The sequence below is a fragment of the Phyllobates terribilis genome, unplaced genomic scaffold (assembly GCF_046119375.1).
Source record: "Phyllobates terribilis strain yellow unplaced genomic scaffold, ASM4611937v1 Scaffold_4__5_contigs__length_816908805, whole genome shotgun sequence".
Lineage (NCBI taxonomy): Eukaryota > Metazoa > Chordata > Amphibia > Anura > Dendrobatidae > Phyllobates > Phyllobates terribilis.
In genome coordinates, this window is record NW_027362764.1 from 323,287,282 (window position 1) to 323,307,868 (window position 20,587).

Consider the following 20,587-nt stretch of genomic DNA (forward strand, 5'->3'; position numbering starts at 1 on the left):
TTCGCCCAATGAGTCCTTGATATTTAGTCGTTTTCAGCAAATTTTCTGGATTTTTGAAAATTTCACTTTTTTGTGAAAATATCCACTAAATGAGGGAATAATATGTGTGAGGTTACCCCAGGAGAGTTCCAAATGTGTGTGGGTAAAATATATATCCCACGGGGGTAAAATTGAAAAAAGTTGAAAAAAAATTTTTTTTGCACTTAGTCATTTTTCCGGCGTTTATCAGACTTTCAGATAGGGGAAATGTCAGTGAGCATTCCGATTTCAGTTCCAGAGCGATTCGCCCAATGAGTCCTTGATATTTAGTCGTTTTCAGCCAATTTTCTGGATTTTTGAAAATTTCTATTTTATGTGAAAATATCCACTAAATGAGGGAATAATATGTGTGAGGTTACCCCAGGAGAGTTCCAAATGTGTGTGGGTAGATTATATATCCCACGGGGGTAAAATTGAAAAAAGTTGAAAAAAATTTTTTTTTGCACTTAGTCATTTTTCCGGCGTTTATCAGACTTTCAGATAGGGGAAATGTCAGTGAGCGTTCTGATTTCAGTTCCAGAGCGATTTGCCCAATGAGTCCCTGATATTTAGTAGTTTTCAGCCAATATTTTGGATTTTTGAAAATTTCACTTTTTTGTGAAAATATCCACTAAATGAGGGAATAATATGTGTGAGGTTACCCCAGGAGAGTTCCAAATGTGTGTGGGTAGAATATATATCCCACGGGGGTAAAATTGAAAAAAGTTGAAACAATTTTTTTCTTGGACTTAGTCATTTTTCTGGCATTTATCAGACTTTCAGATAGGGGAAATGTTAGTGAGCGTTCCGATTTCAGTTCCAGAGCGATTCGCCCAATGAGTCCTTGATATTTAGTCGTTTTCAGCAAATTTTCTGGATTTTTGAAAATTTCACTTTTTTGTGAAAATATCCACTAAATGAGGGAATAATATGTGTGAGGTTACCCCAGGAGAGTTCCAAATGTGTGTGGGTAAAATATATATCCCACGGGGGTAAAATTGAAAAAAGTTGAAAAAAAATTTTTTTTGCACTTAGTCATTTTTCCGGCGTTTATCAGACTTTCAGATAGGGGAAATGTCAGTGAGCATTCCGATTTCAGTTCCAGAGCGATTCGCCCAATGAGTCCTTGATATTTAGTCGTTTTCAGCCAATTTTCTGGATTTTTGAAAATTTCTATTTTTTGTGAAAATATCCACTAAATGAGGGAATAATATGTGTGAGGTTACCCCAGGAGAGTTCCAAATGTGTGTGGGTAGATTATATATCCCACGGGGGTAAAATTGAAAAAAGTTGAAAAAAATTTTTTTTTGCACTTAGTCATTTTTCCGGCTTTTATCAGACTTTCAGATAGGGGAAATGTCAGTGAGCGTTCTGATTTCAGTTCCAGAGCGATTTGCCCAATGAGTCCCTGATATTTAGTAGTTTTCAGCCAATATTTTGGATTTTTGAAAATTTCACTTTTTTGTGAAAATATCCACTAAATGAGGGAATAATATGTGTGAGGTTACCCCAGGAGAGTTCCAAATGTGTGTGGGTAGAATATATATCCCACGGGGGTAAAATTGAAAAAAGTTGAAACAATTTTTTTCTTGGACTTAGTCATTTTTCTGGCATTTATCAGACTTTCAGATAGGGGAAATGTTAGTGAGCGTTCCGATTTCAGTTCCAGAGCGATTCGCCCAATGAGTCCTTGATATTTAGTCGTTTTCAGCCAATTTTCTGGATTTTTGAAAATTTCACTTTTTTGTGAAAATATCCACTAAATGAGGGAATAATATGTGTGAGGGTACCCCAGGAGAGTTCCAAATGTGTGTGGGTAGAATATATATCCCGCGGGGGTAAAATTGAGAAAAGTTGCAAAAAATTTTTTTTTGGACTTAGTCATTTTTCTGACGTTTATCAGACTTTCAGATAGGGGAAATGTCAGTGAGCGTTCCGATTTCAGTTCCAGAGCGATTCGCCCAATGAGTCCTTGATATTTAGTAGTTTTCAGCCAATTTTCAGAATTTTTGAAAATTTCACTTTTTTGTGAAAATATCCACTAAATGAGGGAATAATATGTGTGAGGGTACCCCAGGAGAGTTCCAAATGTGTGTGGGTAGAATATATATCCCACGGGGGTAAAATTGAAAAAAGTTGAAAAAAATTTTTTTTTGGACTTAGTCATATTTCCAGCGTTTATCAGACTTTCAGATAGGGGAATTGACAGTGAGCATTCCGATTTCAGTTCCAGAGCAATTCGCCCAATGAGTCCTTGATATTTAGTCGTTTTCAGCCAATATTTTGGATTTTTGAAAATTTCACTTTTTTGTGAAAATATCCACTAAATGAGGGAATAATATGTGTGAGGGTGCCCCAGGAGAGTTCCAAATGTGGGTCGGTAGAATATATATCATACGGGGGTAAAATTGAAAAAAGTTGAAAAAATTTTTTTTTTTGACTTAGTCATTTTTCCGGCGTTTATCAGACTTTCAGATAGGGCAAATGTCAGTGAGCGTTCCAATTTCAGTTCCAGAGCGATTCGCCCAATGAGTCCTTGATATTTAGTCGTTTTCAACCAATTTTATGGATTTTTGAAAATTTCACTTTTTTGTGAAAATATCCACTAAATGAGGGAATAATATGTGTGAGGGTACCCCAGGAGAGTTCCAAATGTGTGTGGGTAGAATATATATCTCACAGGGTTAAAATTGAAAAAAGTTGAAAATTTTTTTTTTTAAGACTTAGTCATTTTTCCGGCGTTTATCACACTTTCAGATAGGGCAAATGTCAGTGAGCATTCCGATTTCAGTTCCAGAGCGATTCGCCCAATGAGTCCTTGATATTTAGTCGTTTTCAGCTAATTTTCTGGATTTTTGAAAATTTCACTTTTTTGGGAAAATATACACTAAATGAGGGAATAATATGTGTGAGGGTACCCCAGGAGAGTTCCAAATGTGTGTGGGTAGAATATATATCCCACGGGGGTAAAATTTAAAAAAAGTTGAAAATTTTTTTTTTTTCGATCTAGTCATTTTTCTGGCGTTTATCACACTTTCAGATAGGGCAAATGTCAGTGAGCGTTCCTATTTCAGTTCCAGAGCGATTCGCCCAATGAGTCCTTGATATTTAGTCATTTTCAGCCAATTTTATGGATTTTTTAAAGTTTCACTTTTTTGTGAAAATATACACTAAATGAGGGAATAATATGTGTGAGGGTACCCCAGGAGAGTTCCAAATGTGTGTGGGTAGAATATATATCCCACAGGAGTAAAATTGAAAAAAGTTGAAATTTTTTTTTTTTTGGACTTAGTCATTTTTCCGGCGTTTATCACACTTTCAGGTAGGGCAAATGTCAGTGAGCGTTCCGATTTCAGTTCCAGAGCGATTCGCCCATTGAGTCCTAGATATTTAGTCGTTTTCAGCTAATTTTCTGGATTTTTGAAAATTTCACTTTTTTGTGAAAATATACACTAAATGAGGGAATAATATGTGTGAGGGTACCCCAGGAGAGTTCCAAATGTGTGTGGGTAGAATATATATCCCACGGGGGTAAAATTTAAAAAAAGTTGAAAATTTTTTTTTTTTCGATCTAGTCATTTTTCTGGCGTTTATCACACTTTCAGATAGGGCAAATGTCAGTGAACGTTCCTATTTCAGTTCCAGAGCGATTCGCCCAATGAGTCCTTGATATTTAGTCATTTTCAGCCAATTTTATGGATTTTTTAAAGTTTCACTTTTTTGTGAAAATATACACTAAATGAGGGAATAATATGTGTGAGGGTACCCCAGGAGAGTTCCAAATGTGTGTGGGTAGAATATATATCCCACGGGAGTAAAATTGAAAAAAGTTGAAATTTTTTTTTTTTTGGACTTAGTCATTTTTCCGGCGTTTATCACACTTTCAGGTAGGGCAAATGTCAGTGAGCGTTCCGATTTCAGTTCCAGAGCGATTCACCCAATGAGTCCTTGATATTTAGTCGTTTTCAGCCAATTTTATGGATTTTTGAAAATTTCACTTTTTTGTGAAAATATACACTAAATGAGGGAATAATATGTGTGAGGGTACCCCAGGAGAGTTCCAAATGTGTGTAAGTAGAATATATATCTCACAGGGGTAAAATTGAAAAAAGTTGAAATTTTTTTTTTTTTGGACTTCGTCATTTTTCCGGCGTTTATCAGACTTTCAGAAAGGGGAAATGTCAGTGAGCGTTCCGATTTCAGTTCCAGAGCGATTCGCCCAATGAGTCCTTGATATTTGGTCGTTTTCAGCCAATTTTATGGATTTTTTGAAAATTTTACTTTTTTGTGAAAATATACACTAAATGAGGGAATAATATGTGTGAGGGTACCCCAGTAGAGTTCCAAATGTGTGTGGGTAGAATATATATCCCACGGAGGTAAAATTGAAAAAAGTTGAAAAAATATTTTTTTTGGACTTAGTCATTTTTCCGGCGTTTATCAGACTTTCAGATAGGGGAAATGTCAGTGAGTGTTCCGATTTCAGTTCCAGAGCGATTCGCCCAATGAGTCCTTGATATTTAGTCGTTTTCAACCAGTTTTATGGATTTTTGAAAATTTCACTTTTTTGTGAAAATATCCACTAAATGAGGGAATAATATGTGTGAGGGTACCTCAGGAAAGTTACAAATGTGTGTGGGTAGAATATATATCCCACGGGGGTAAAATTGAAAAAAGTTGAAAAATTTGTTTTTTTGGACTTAGTCATTTTTCCGGCGTTTATCAGACTTTCAGATAGGGGAAATGTCAGTGAGCGTTCCGATTTCAGTTCCAGAGCGATTCGTCCAATGAGTCCTTGATATTTAGTCGTTTTCAGCCAAGTTTCTGGATTTTTGAAAATTTCACTTTTTTGTGAAAATATCCACTAAATGAGGGAATAATATATGTGAGGGTACCCCAGGAGAGTTAGAAATGTGTGTGGGTAGAATATATATCTCACAGGGGTAAAATTGAAAAAAGTTGAAATTTTTTTTATTTTTTTTGGACTTAGTCATTTTTCCGGCGTTTATTACACTTTCAGGTAGGGAAAATGTCAGTGAGCGTTCCGATTTCAGTTCCAGAGCGATTCGCCCAATGAGTCCTTGATATTTAGTCGTTTTCAGCCAATTTTCTTGATTTTTGAAAATTTCACTTTTTTGTGAAAATATCCACTAAATGAGGGAATAATATGTGTGAGGGTACCCCAGGAGAGTTCCAAGTGTGTGTGGGTAGAATATATATCCCACGGGGGTAAAATTGAAAAAAGTTGAAAAAAAATTTTTTTTTTGCTTCATCATTTTTCCAGCGTTTATCAGACTTTCAGATAGGGGAAATGTTAGTGAGCGTTCTGATTTCAGTTCCAGAGCGATTCGCCCAATGAGTCCTTGATATTTGGTCGTTTTCAGCCAATTTTATGGATTTTTGAAAATTTTACTTTTTTGTGAAAATATACACTAAATGAGGGAATAATATGTGTGAGGGTACCCCAGTAGAGTTCCAAATGTGTGTGGGTAGAATATATATCCCACGGGGGTAAAATTGAAAAAAGTTGAAAAAATATTTTTTTTGGACTTAGTCATTTTTCCGGCGTTTATCAGACTTTCAGATAGGGGAAATGTCAGTGAGCGTTCCGATTTCAGTTCCACAGCGATTCGCCCAATGAGTCCTTGATATTTAGTCGTTTTCAGCCAATTTTATGGATTTTTGAAAATTTCACTTTTTTGTGAAAATATCCACTAAATGAGGGAATAATATGTGTGAGGGTACCCCAGGAGAGTTCCAAATGTGTGTGGGTAGAATATATATCCCACGGGGGTAAAATTGAAAAAAAGTTGAAAATTTTTTTTTTTTCGACTTAGTCATTTTTCTGGCGTTTATCACACTTTCAGATAGGGCAAATGTCAGTGAGCATTCCTATTTCAGTTCCAGAGCGATTTGCCCAATGAGTCCTTGATATTTAGTCGTTTTCAGCCAATTTTCTGGATTTTTGAAAATTTCACTTTTTTGTGAAAATTTCCACTAAATGAGGGAATAATATGTGTGAGGGTACCCCACGAGAGTTCCAAATGAGTGTGAGTAGAATATATATCTCACAGGGGTAAAATTGAAAAAACTTGAAATTTTTTTTTTTTTTGGACTTAGTCATTTTTCCGGCGTTTATCACACTTTCAGGTAGGGGAAATGTCAGTGAGAGTTCCGATTTCAGTTCCAGAGCGATTCTCCCAATGAGTCCTTGATATTTAGTCGTTTTCAACCAGTTTTATGGATTTTTGAAAATTTCACTTTTTTGTGAAAATATCCACTAAATGAGGGAATAATATGTGTGAGGGTACCCCAGTAGAGTTCCAAATGTGTGTGGGTAGAATATATATCCCATGGGGGTAAAATTGAAAAAAGTTGAAAAAATATTTTTTTTGGACTTAGTCATTTTTCCGGCGTTTATCACACTTTCAGATAGGGGAAATGTCAGTGAGTGTTCCGATTTCAGTTCCAGAGCGATTCGCCCAATGAGTCCTTGATATTTAGTCGTTTTCAACCAGTTTTATGGATTTTTGAAAATTTCACTTTTTTGTGAAAATATCCACTAAATGAGGGAATAATATGTGTGAGGGTACCTCAGGAAAGTTACAAATGTGTGTGGGTAGAATATATATCCCACGGGGGTAAAATTGAAAAAAGTTGAAAAATTTGTTTTTTTGGACTTAGTCATTTTTCCGGCGTTTATCAGACTTTCAGATAGGGGAAATGTCAGTGAGCGTTCCGATTTCAGTTCCAGAGCGATTCGTCCAATGAGTCCTTGATATTTAGTCGTTTTCAGCCAAGTTTCTGGATTTTTGAAAATTTCACTTTTTTGTGAAAATATCCACTAAATGAGGGAATAATATATGTGAGGGTACCCCAGGAGAGTTAGAAATGTGTGTGGGTAGAATATATATCTCACAGGGTAAAATTGAAAAAAGTTGAAATTTTTTTTATTTTTTTTGGACTTAGTCATTTTTCCGGCGTTTATTACACTTTCAGGTAGGGAAAATGTCAGTGAGCGTTCCGATTTCAGTTCCAGAGCGATTCGCCCAATGAGTCCTTGATATTTAGTCGTTTTCAGCCAATTTTCTTGATTTTTGAAAATTTCACTTTTTTGTGAAAATATCCACTAAATGAGGGAATAATATGTGTGAGGGTACCCCAGGAGAGTTCCAAGTGTGTGTGGGTAGAATATATATCCCACGGGGGTAAAATTGAAAAAAGTTGAAAAAAAATTTTTTTTTTGCTTCATCATTTTTCCAGCGTTTATCAGACTTTCAGATAGGGGAAATGTTAGTGAGCGTTCTGATTTCAGTTCCAGAGCGATTCGCCCAATGAGTCCTTGATATTTAGTCGTTTTCAGCCAATTTTCTGGATTTTTGAAAATTTCACTTTTTTGTGAAAATATCCACTAAATGAGGGAATAATATGTGTGAGGGTAGCCCAGGAGAGTCCCAAATGTGTGTGGGTAGAATATATATCCCACGGGGGTAAAATTGAAAAAAGTTGAAAAAAATTTTTTTTTGCACTTAGTCATTTTTCCGGCGTTTATCAGACTTTCAGATAGGGGAAATGTCAGTGAGCATTCCGATTTCAGTTCCAGAGCTATTCGCCCAATGAGTCCTTGATATTTAGTCGTTTTCAGCCAATTTTCTGGATTTTTGAAAATTTCTCTTTTTTGTGAAAATATCCACTAAATGAGGGAATAATATGTGTGAGGTTACCCCAGGAGAGTTCCAAATGTGTGTGGGTAGAATATATATCCCACGGGGGTAAAATTGAAAAAAGTTGAAAAATTTTTTTTTTTGGACTTAGTCATTTTTCCGGCACTTATCAGGATTTCAGATAGGGGAAATGTTAGTGAGCGTTCCGATTTCAGTTCCAGAGCGATTCGCCCAATGAGTCCTTGATATTTAGTCGTTTTCATCAAATTTTCTGGATTTTTGAAAATTTCACTTTTTTGTGAAAATATCCACTAAATGAGGGAATAATATGTGTGAGGTTACCCCAGGAGAGTTCCAAATGTGTGTGGGTAGATTATATATCCCACGGGGGTAAAATTGAAAAAAGTTGAAACAATTTTTTTCTTGGACTTAGTCATTTTTCTGGCATTTATCAGACTTTCAGATAGGGGAAATGTCAGTGAGCGTTCCGATTTCAGTTCCAGAGCGATTCGCCCAATGAGTCCTTGATATTTAGTCGTTTTCAGCCAATTTTCTGAATTTTTGAAAATGTCACTTTTTTGTGAAAATATCCACTAAATGAGGGAATAATATGTGTGAGGGTACCCCAGGAGAGTTCCAAATGTGTGTGGGTAGAATATATATCCCACGGGGGTAAAATTGAAAAAAGTTGAAAAAAATTTTTTTTTGCACTTAGTCATTTTTCCGGCGTTTATCAGACTTTCAGATAGGGGAAATGTCAGTGAGCGTTCTGATTTCAGTTCCAGAGCGATTTGCCCAATGAGTCCCTGATATTTAGTAGTTTTCAGCCAATATTTTGGATTTTTGAAAATTTCACTTTTTTGTGAAAATATCCACTAAATGAGGGAATAATATGTGTGAGGTTACCCCAGGAGAGTTCCAAATGTGTGTGGGTAAAATATATATCCCACGGGGGTAAAATTGAAAAAAGTTGAAAAAAAATTTTTTTTGCACTTAGTCATTTTTCCGGCGTTTATCAGACTTTCAGATAGGGGAAATGTCAGTGAGCATTCCGATTTCAGTTCCAGAGCGATTCGCCCAATGAGTCCTTGATATTTAGTCATTTTCAGCCAATTTTCTGGATTTTTGAAAATTTCTATTTTATGTGAAAATATCCACTAAATGAGGGAATAATATGTGTGAGGTTACCCCAGGAGAGTTCCAAATGTGTGTGGGTAGATTATATATCCCACGGGGGTAAAATTGAAAAAAGTTGAAAAAAATTTTTTTTTGCACTTAGTCATTTTTCCGGCGTTTATCAGACTTTCAGATAGGGGAAATGTCAGTGAGCGTTCTGATTTCAGTTCCAGAGCGATTTGCCCAATGAGTCCCTGATATTTAGTAGTTTTCAGCCAATATTTTGGATTTTTGAAAATTTCACTTTTTTGTGAAAATATCCACTAAATGAGGGAATAATATGTGTGAGGTTACCCCAGGAGAGTTCCAAATGTGTGTGGGTAGAATATATATCCCACGGGGGTAAAATTGAAAAAAGTTGAAAAAAATTTTTTTTTGCACTTAGTCATTTTTCCGGCGTTTATCAGACTTTCAGATAGGGGAAATGTCAGTGAGCGTTCTGATTTCAGTTCCAGAGCGATTTGCCCAATGAGTCCCTGATATTTAGTAGTTTTCAGCCAATATTTTGGATTTTTGAAAATTTCACTTTTTTGTGAAAATATCCACTAAATGAGGGAATAATATGTGTGAGGTTACCCCAGGAGAGTTCCAAATGTGTGTGGGTAAAATATATATCCCACGGGGGTAAAATTGAAAAAAGTTGAAAAAAAATTTTTTTTGCACTTAGTCATTTTTCCGGCGTTTATCAGACTTTCAGATAGGGGAAATGTCAGTGAGCATTCCGATTTCAGTTCCAGAGCGATTCGCCCAATGAGTCCTTGATATTTAGTCATTTTCAGCCAATTTTCTGGATTTTTGAAAATTTCTATTTTATGTGAAAATATCCACTAAATGAGGGAATAATATGTGTGAGGTTACCCCAGGAGAGTTCCAAATGTGTGTGGGTAGATTATATATCCCACGGGGGTAAAATTGAAAAAAGTTGAAAAAAATTTTTTTTTGCACTTAGTCATTTTTCCGGCGTTTATCAGACTTTCAGATAGGGGAAATGTCAGTGAGCGTTCTGATTTCAGTTCCAGAGCGATTTGCCCAATGAGTCCCTGATATTTAGTAGTTTTCAGCCAATATTTTGGATTTTTGAAAATTTCACTTTTTTGTGAAAATATCCACTAAATGAGGGAATAATATGTGTGAGGTTACCCCAGGAGAGTTCCAAATGTGTGTGGGTAGAATATATATCCCACGGGGGTAAAATTGAAAAAAGTTGAAACAATTTTTTTCTTGGACTTAGTCATTTTTCTGGCATTTATCAGACTTTCAGATAGGGGAAATGTTAGTGAGCGTTCCGATTTCAGTTCCAGAGCGATTCGCCCAATGAGTCCTTGATATTTAGTCGTTTTCAGCAAATTTTCTGGATTTTTGAAAATTTCACTTTTTTGTGAAAATATCCACTAAATGAGGGAATAATATGTGTGAGGTTACCCCAGGAGAGTTCCAAATGTGTGTGGGTAAAATATATATCCCACGGGGGTAAAATTGAAAAAAGTTGAAAAAAAATTTTTTTTGCACTTAGTCATTTTTCCGGCGTTTATCAGACTTTCAGATAGGGGAAATGTCAGTGAGCATTCCGATTTCAGTTCCAGAGCGATTCGCCCAATGAGTCCTTGATATTTAGTCGTTTTCAGCCAATTTTCTGGATTTTTGAAAATTTCTATTTTTTGTGAAAATATCCACTAAATGAGGGAATAATATGTGTGAGGTTACCCCAGGAGAGTTCCAAATGTGTGTGGGTAGATTATATATCCCACGGGGGTAAAATTGAAAAAAGTTGAAAAAAATTTTTTTTTGCACTTAGTCATTTTTCCGGCTTTTATCAGACTTTCAGATAAGGGAAATGTCAGTGAGCGTTCTGATTTCAGTTCCAGAGCGATTTGCCCAATGAGTCCCTGATATTTAGTAGTTTTCAGCCAATATTTTGGATTTTTGAAAATTTCACTTTTTTGTGAAAATATCCACTAAATGAGGGAATAATATGTGTGAGGTTACCCCAGGAGAGTTCCAAATGTGTGTGGGTAGAATATATATCCCACGGGGGTAAAATTGAAAAAAGTTGAAACAATTTTTTTCTTGGACTTAGTCATTTTTCTGGCATTTATCAGACTTTCAGATAGGGGAAATGTCAGTGAGCGTTCCGATTTCAGTTCCAGAGCGATTCGCCCAATGAGTCCTTGATATTTAGTCGTTTTCAGCCAATTTTCTGAATTTTTGAAAATGTCACTTTTTTGTGAAAATATCCACTAAATGAGGGAATAATATGTGTGAGGGTACCCCAGGAGAGTTCCAAATGTGTGTGGGTAGAATATATATCCCACGGGGGTAAAATTGAAAAAAGTTGAAAAAAATTTTTTTTTGCACTTAGTCATTTTTCCGGCGTTTATCAGACTTTCAGATAGGGGAAATGTCAGTGAGCGTTCTGATTTCAGTTCCAGAGCGATTTGCCCAATGAGTCCCTGATATTTAGTAGTTTTCAGCCAATATTTTGGATTTTTGAAAATTTCACTTTTTTGTGAAAATATCCACTAAATGAGGGAATAATATGTGTGAGGTTACCCCAGGAGAGTTCCAAATGTGTGTGGGTAGAATATATATCCCACGGGGGTAAAATTGAAAAAAGTTGAAACAATTTTTTTCTTGGACTTAGTCATTTTTCTGGCATTTATCAGACTTTCAGATAGGGGAAATGTTAGTGAGCGTTCCGATTTCAGTTCCAGAGCGATTCGCCCAATGAGTCCTTGATATTTAGTCGTTTTCAGCAAATTTTCTGGATTTTTGAAAATTTCACTTTTTTGTGAAAATATCCACTAAATGAGGGAATAATATGTGTGAGGTTACCCCAGGAGAGTTCCAAATGTGTGTGGGTAAAATATATATCCCACGGGGGTAAAATTGAAAAAAGTTGAAAAAAAATTTTTTTTGCACTTAGTCATTTTTCCGGCGTTTATCAGACTTTCAGATAGGGGAAATGTCAGTGAGCATTCCGATTTCAGTTCCAGAGCGATTCGCCCAATGAGTCCTTGATATTTAGTCATTTTCAGCCAATTTTCTGGATTTTTGAAAATTTCTATTTTATGTGAAAATATCCACTAAATGAGGGAATAATATGTGTGAGGTTACCCCAGGAGAGTTCCAAATGTGTGTGGGTAGATTATATATCCCACGGGGGTAAAATTGAAAAAAGTTGAAAAAAATTTTTTTTTGCACTTAGTCATTTTTCCGGCGTTTATCAGACTTTCAGATAGGGGAAATGTCAGTGAGCGTTCTGATTTCAGTTCCAGAGCGATTTGCCCAATGAGTCCCTGATATTTAGTAGTTTTCAGCCAATATTTTGGATTTTTGAAAATTTCACTTTTTTGTGAAAATATCCACTAAATGAGGGAATAATATGTGTGAGGTTACCCCAGGAGAGTTCCAAATGTGTGTGGGTAGAATATATATCCCACGGGGGTAAAATTGAAAAAAGTTGAAACAATTTTTTTCTTGGACTTAGTCATTTTTCTGGCATTTATCAGACTTTCAGATAGGGGAAATGTTAGTGAGCGTTCCGATTTCAGTTCCAGAGCGATTCGCCCAATGAGTCCTTGATATTTAGTCGTTTTCAGCAAATTTTCTGGATTTTTGAAAATTTCACTTTTTTGTGAAAATATCCACTAAATGAGGGAATAATATGTGTGAGGTTACCCCAGGAGAGTTCCAAATGTGTGTGGGTAAAATATATATCCCACGGGGGTAAAATTGAAAAAAGTTGAAAAAAAATTTTTTTTGCACTTAGTCATTTTTCCGGCGTTTATCAGACTTTCAGATAGGGGAAATGTCAGTGAGCATTCCGATTTCAGTTCCAGAGCGATTCGCCCAATGAGTCCTTGATATTTAGTCGTTTTCAGCCAATTTTCTGGATTTTTGAAAATTTCTATTTTTTGTGAAAATATCCACTAAATGAGGGAATAATATGTGTGAGGTTACCCCAGGAGAGTTCCAAATGTGTGTGGGTAGATTATATATCCCACGGGGGTAAAATTGAAAAAAGTTGAAAAAAATTTTTTTTTGCACTTAGTCATTTTTCCGGCTTTTATCAGACTTTCAGATAAGGGAAATGTCAGTGAGCGTTCTGATTTCAGTTCCAGAGCGATTTGCCCAATGAGTCCCTGATATTTAGTAGTTTTCAGCCAATATTTTGGATTTTTGAAAATTTCACTTTTTTGTGAAAATATCCACTAAATGAGGGAATAATATGTGTGAGGTTACCCCAGGAGAGTTCCAAATGTGTGTGGGTAGAATATATATCCCACGGGGGTAAAATTGAAAAAAGTTGAAACAATTTTTTTCTTGGACTTAGTCATTTTTCTGGCATTTATCAGACTTTCAGATAGGGGAAATGTTAGTGAGCGTTCCGATTTCAGTTCCAGAGCGATTCGCCCAATGAGTCCTTGATATTTAGTCGTTTTCAGCAAATTTTCTGGATTTTTGAAAATTTCACTTTTTTGTGAAAATATCCACTAAATGAGGGAATAATATGTGTGAGGTTACCCCAGGAGAGTTCCAAATGTGTGTGGGTAAAATATATATCCCACGGGGGTAAAATTGAAAAAAGTTGAAAAAAATTTTTTTTTTGCACTTAGTCATTTTTCCGGCGTTTATCAGACTTTCAGATAGTGCAAATGTCAGTGAGCGTTCCGATTTCAGTTCCAGAGCGATTCGCCCAATGAGTCCTTGATATTTAGTCGTTTTCAGCAAATTTTCTGGATGTTTGAAAATTTCACTTTTTTGTGAAAATATCCACTAAATGAGGGAATAATATGTGTGAGGTTACCCCAGGAGAGTTCCAAATGTGTGTGGGTAAAATATATATCCCACGGGGGTAAAATTGAAAAAAGTTGAAAAAATTTTTTTTTTGCACTTAGTCATTTTTCCGGCGTTTATCAGACTTTCAGATAGTGCAAATGTCAGTGAGCGTTCCGATTTCAGTTCCAGAGCGATTCTCCCAATGAGTTCTTGATATTTAGTCGTTTTCAGCCAATTTTCTGAATTTTTGAAAATGTCACTTTTTGTGAAAATATCCACTAAATGAGGGAATAATATGTGTGAGGGTACCCCAGGAGAGTTCCAAATGTGTATGGGTAGAATATATAACCCACGGGGTTAAAATTTAAAAAAGTTGAAACAATTTTTTTCTTGGACTTGGTCATTTTTCCGGCATTTATCAGGCTTTCAGATAGGGGAAATGTCAGTGAGCGTTCCGATTTCAGTTCCAGAGTGATTCGCCCAATGAGTCCTTGATATTTAGTCGTTTTCATCAAATTTTCTGGATTTTTGAAAATTTCACTTTTTTGTGAAAATATCCACTAAATGAGGGAATAATATGTGTGAGGTTACCCCAGGAGAGTTCCAAATGTGTGTGGGTAAAATATATATCCCACGGGGGTAAAATTGAAAAAAGTTGAAAAATTTTTTTTTTTCCACTTAGTCATTTTTCTGGCGTTTATCAGACTTTCAGATAGTGCAAATGTCAGTGAGCGTTCCGATTTCAGTTCCAGAGCGATTCGCCCAATGAGTCCTTGATATTTAGTCGTTTTCAGCCAATTTTCTGAATTTTTGAAAATGTCACTTTTTTGTGAAAATATCCACTAAATGAGGGAATAATATGTGTGAGGGTACCCCAGGAGAGTTCCAAATGTGTGTGGGTAGAATATATATCCCACGGGGGTAAAATTGAAAAAAGTTGAAAAAAAATTTTTTTTGCACTTAGTCATTTTTCCGGCGTTTATCAGACTTTCAGATAGGGGAAATGTCAGTGAGCGTTCTGATTTCAGTTCCAGAGCGATTCGCCCAATGAGTCCCTGATATTTAGTCGTTTTCAGCAAATTTTCTGGATTTTTGAAAATTTCACTTTTTTGTGAAAATATCCACTAAATGAGGGAATAATATGTGTGAGGTTACCCCAGGAGAGTTCCAAATGTGTGTGGGTAAAATATATTTCCCACGGGGGTAAAATTGAAAAAAGTTGAAAAAAATTTTTTTTTGCACTTAGTCATTTTTCCGGCGTTTATCAGACTTTCAGATAGGGGAAATGTCAGTGAGCATTCCGATTTCAGTTCCAGAGCGATTCGCCCAATGAGTCCTTGATATTTAGTCGTTTTCAGCCAATTTTCTGGATTTTTGAAAATTTCTATTTTTTGTGAAAATATCCACTAAATGAGGGAATAATATGTGTGAGGTTACCCCAGGAGAGTTCCAAATGTGTGTGGGTAGATTATATATCCCACGGGGGTAAAATTGAAAAAAGTTGAAACAATTTTTTTCTTGGACTTAGTCATTTTTCTGGCATTTATCAGACTTTCAGATAGGGGAAATGTCAGTGAGCGTTCCGATTTCAGTTCCAGAGCGATTCGCCCAATGAGTCCTTGATATTTAGTCGTTTTCAGCAAATTTTCTGGATTTTTGAAAATTTCACTTTTTTGTGAAAATATCCACTAAATGAGGGAATAATATGTGTGAGGTTACCCCAGGAGAGTTCCAAATGTGTGTGGGTAAAATATATATCCCACGGGGGTAAAATTGAAAAAAGTTGAAAAAATTTTTTTTTTGCACTTAGTCATTTTTCCGGCGTTTATCAGACTTTCAGATAGTGCAAATGTCAGTGAGCGTTCCGATTTCAGTTCCAGAGCGATTCGCCCAATGAGTCCTTGATATTTAGTCGTTTTCAGCAAATTTTCTGGATGTTTGAAAATTTCACTTTTTTGTGAAAATATCCACTAAATGAGGGAATAATATGTGTGAGGTTACCCCAGGAGAGTTCCAAATGTGTGTGGGTAAAATATATATCCCACGGGGGTAAAATTGAAAAAAGTTGAAAAAATTTTTTTTTTGCACTTAGTCATTTTTCCGGCGTTTATCAGACTTTCAGATAGTGCAAATGTCAGTGAGCGTTCCGATTTCAGTTCCAGAGCGATTTGCCCAATGAGTTCTTGATATTTAGTCGTTTTCAGCCAATTTTCTGAATTTTTGAAAATGTCACTTTTTGTGAAAATATCCACTAAATGAGGGAATAATATGTGTGAGGGTACCCCAGGAGAGTTCCAAATGTGTGTGGGTAGAATATATATCCCACGGGGGTAAAATTGAAAAAAGTTGAAAAATTTTTTTTTTTCGACGTAGTCATTTTTCCGGCATTTAACAGGCTTTCAGATAGTGCAAATGTCAGTGAGCGTTCCGATTTCAGTTCCAGAGCGATTCGCCCAATGAGTAGTGTTGAGCGATACCTTCCGATATCAGGAAATATCGTATCGGATTGGATCGGGCCGATACCCAAAAAGTATCGGATATCGCCGATTCCGATACCGGAAACCAATGCAAGTCAATGGGACACAAATATCGGAATGAAAATAAACCCTTTCTTTCCTTGTAGGTTAATTCTACATGAAGTAAAACAACTAAGAATAATGTAGAATGACATGAAAAGCCGGCAATTCATCAGCGGCATACACCGGTACCCGACAATTTACAACAGAAAGAATAGAGCTTCACACATAGATTAGATAGATAGAAACATGTCAGTCACATATATATGAAGTACAGTGACAGTGTTGCTTACTGTACTTGTCATTTAGTGTAAAGGATTTATTAAAAAAAATATTAGTGTTTTCGTGCACCGTCTCTTTAAAAAAGCCGGCCGGCAATTCAGCAGCGGTACCCGACAATTTATAACAGACAGAATAGAGCTTCACACATAGATTAGATAGATAGAAACATGTCAGCCACATATATAAGAAGTACAGTGACAGTGTTGCTTACTGTACTTGTCATTTAGTGTAAAGGATTTATTTAAAAAAATAATAGTGTTTTCATGCACCGTCTCTTTAAGAAAGCCGGCCGGCAATTCAGCATCTGTACCCGACAATTTAGAATAGAAAGAATAGAGAATCACACATAGATTAGATAGATAGAAACATGTCAGTCACATATATATAAAGTACAGTGACAGTGTTGATTACTGTACTTGTCATTTAGTGTTAAAATAAAGGATTTATTTAAAAAAAAATTGGCGTGGGGTTCCCCTTAATTTTAGGCTCTAGCGGAGGTTAAGCAGACAGCTGGGGCAAATGTTTGAAGCCTGGGAAGGGGGTAATACCCACGGAGCTTCCCAGGCTACTAATATCAGCCCCCAGCTGAATACCTAGCCTTTACTAGCTATTAAAATGGGGGAACCCCCCAAAAAAAATAACGTGGGGTCCCCCATAATTTAATAGCTAGCACAGGCTAGGCAGACAGCTGGGGGCTGATATTAATAGCCCAGGAAGGGTGCCATGAATATTGGCCCCCTCCCAGGCTAGAAACACCAGCCGTCAGCCGCCCCAGAAATGGCGCATCCATAGGATGCGCCAATTCTGGCACATAGCCTCGCTCTTCCACGCTGCCCTGGTGCGGTGGCAGGGGGTAATAGGGTTGGGGTTGATGTCAGCTTATAATGCCAGCTGACATCAAGCCCAGGTTAGTAATGGAGAGGCGTCTATAAGACACCCCCATTACTAACCCCATAGTCAAAGTTAAAAGAAAACACAAACACCCAGAATAAAGTCCTTTAATTGAAATAAAGACACAATTCTTTATTGTTCTAAATTAAACCATACTTACCATCACGCCCATTCCAGCTGAAGCCAACGATCTCCTGCAATAAAAGTAAAATAATAAAGCAACCTCATCCTTACCTTTCCATGGTTCCCACGACAGCTTCAGCTCTGCTACATCGAGATGACAGGCTGGACCGCAGCAGAACGCTGCCATCCAGCCTGTCATCCCGCAGACACTGAGAAGAGAAGCTTCAGCGTGAGAATTTTCCCACGCTGTCAGTGACGTGCATGAGGTGAGGTCATGTCCAATGAACTCGGCGCACCTCATGCACGTCACTGACAGCGTGGGAAAATTCTCACGCTGAAGCGCTGAGTGCAGGAGAATTTTCCCACGCTGTCAGTGACGTGCATGAGGTGAGCTGAGTTCATTGGACATGACCTCCGCTCATCTGGATGCCGTCACAGCGAGACACTGAGGAGCGCAAGCATGCCTGCGCTTCTCAGTGTCTGCGGGGTGACAGGCTGGATGGCAGCGTTCTGCTGCGGTCCAGCCTGTCATCTCGATGTAGCAGAGCTGAAGCTGTCCTGGGAACCATGGAAAGGTAAGGATGAGGTTGCTTTATTATTTTACTTTTATTGCAGGAGATCGTTGGCTTCAGCTGGAATGGGCGTGATGGTAAGTATGGTTTAATTTAGAACAATAAAGAATTGTGTCTTTATTTCAATTAAAGGACTTTTTTCTGGGTGTTTGTGTTTTTTTTAAATACTTTACTAGAAATTCAGGGTGGTCATGTCTAATATTGGCGTGACCCCATGAATTTCGGGCTTAGGGCCAGCTGATAATGCCAAGCTGGCCTTAACCCCTTTATTACCCAGTGAGCCACCGCACCAGGGCCCTGGATGAGTTGGGTACAGCGCCAGAAGATGGCGCTTCTATGAACGCGCCATTTTCCGGGGCGGCTGCGGACTGCAATTTGCAGCGGGTGGGGCCCAGAAAGCTTGGGCCTCCCTGCACTGCGGATTCCAGCCCCCAGCTGCCTTGTTGTACCTGGCTGGACACAAAAATAGGGCGAAGCCCCACGTATTTTTTTTTTTAATTATTTCATGAAATTCATGGAATAATTAAGAAAAAAAGGGCTTCCCTATATTGTTGTGTCCGGCTAGGTACAAATAGGCAGCTGGTGGTTGGGGGCAGCCCGTTCCTGCCTGATGTACCTGACTGGACACAAATATAGGGCGAAGCCCCACATAATTTTTTTTTAATTATTTCATGAATTTCCTGAAATAATTTTAAAAAAATTGACGTGGGGCTTTGCACTATATTTGGGTCCAGCCAGGTACAGCAGGCAGGAACGGGCTGCCCCCAACCACCAGCTGCCTATTTGTACCTGGTTGGACACAACAATATAGGGAAGCCCTTTTTTTCTTAATTATTCCATGAATTTCATGAAATAATTAAAAAAAAAAAAACGTGGAGCTTCTCCCTATTTTTGTGTCCAGCCAGGTACAACTAGGCAGCTGGGGGATGGAATCTGCAGCGCAGGGAGGCCCAAGCTTTCTGCCCCCCGCTGAAAATTGCAGTCTGCAGCCGCCCCGGAAAATGGCGCGATCATAGAAGCTGGATGCTGTACCTGGCTGGCATACAAAAATATGGCGAAGCCCACGTCAAAAGTTTTGGGAAAAATTAATTAAAAAATAAATAATAATTTAGGGACTGCATCTTTATTAACTCCTCAAATGTCATTTAGTGTTAAAATAATGGATTTATTTTTAAAAAAAATGGCGTGGGATCCCCCATAATTTTAGTCTCTAGCGGAGGTTAAGCAGACGGCTGGGGCAGATGTTTGAAGCCTGGGAAGGGGGAAAAACCCACGGAGCTTCCCAGGCTACTAATATCAGCCCCCAGCTGAATACCTAGCCTTTACTAGCTATTAAAATGGGGGACCCCCCCAAAAAAAATAATGTGGGGTCCCCCCTATTTTAATAGCTAGCAAAGGCTAGGCAGACAGCTGGGGGCTGATATTAATAGCCCAGGAAGGGTGCCATGAATATTGGCCCCCTCCCAGGCTAGAAACACCAGTCGTCAGCCGCCCCAGAAATGGAGCATCCATAGGATGCGCCAACTCTGGCACTTAGCCTCGCTCTTCCACGCTGCCCTGGTGCGGTGGCAGGAGGTAATAGTGGTGGGGTTCATGTCAGCGCCAGCTGCCATGAAGCCCAGGTTAGTAATGATGGGCGTCTATAAGACACCCCCATTACTAACCTACAAAGTGTTAAAAAGAAAAAACACACTACACTCAGAAAAAAATAATTTATTTGAAATAAAACACACAATTTTATTTAATTCTTAGTTTACTAAAAATAATAGTTACCTGTCCACGTTCCTGTGCTGATCTCCCATGCACAGCTGTCACATCTGGAGATGGTGACAGCTGTGCATGGCTGCTGTAAGCTCACGCTGCCGGGAACACGTCCGCTCCCGGCAGCGGGAGCCACTGACTGAGGTCACCGGAGTGCATTCAGGCAGCGCAGCTCCGGAGACCTCCTTTACGGCACTGCTGTACCGTGGGAATTTCTCACGATACAGCAGGGCCGTAAAGGAGCTAACCGGAGCAGCGCTGCCTGAACTCCGGTGAACCCTTACGGCCCCGTCATTCTAGCGGCGGCAGCGGTTCAGAGCGGTCACATTCTATGTGGCTGCTCTGAACTGGAGATCTTCGTGGGACACTCGTGGACTGCTACGGAGGGGTAAGGATAAGGTTGTGGTTTATTATTTTATATTTTATTACAGGAGATCGATGGCTTCGGGGAATTAGGTGTCTAGGTGAGTATAGGTGTAGTTTTTTATTTTTTACTTTATTTTAGGTGGCGTTCGGCGGGGACAGGTAATGTATGAACTAATTTCTTTAAGGTAAACACTGGCCACCAATGACATGTATTTAACATTTATTGGGGACACAGTAGGGCAATTTAAATAGCAGGATCAGTCTGATGGGAACTACTGCTCCCATCGAGCTGATCCTGCTGGCAGGAGTGGACGGGGGACAAACATAGGCCGATGGGAGTAGTAGTGTCACATCGGCCTATGTCTGCCTGCACGCACACACACCGCACACACCCGCACACATCGCACAGACACCGCGCACACCCGCACAAACATCGCGC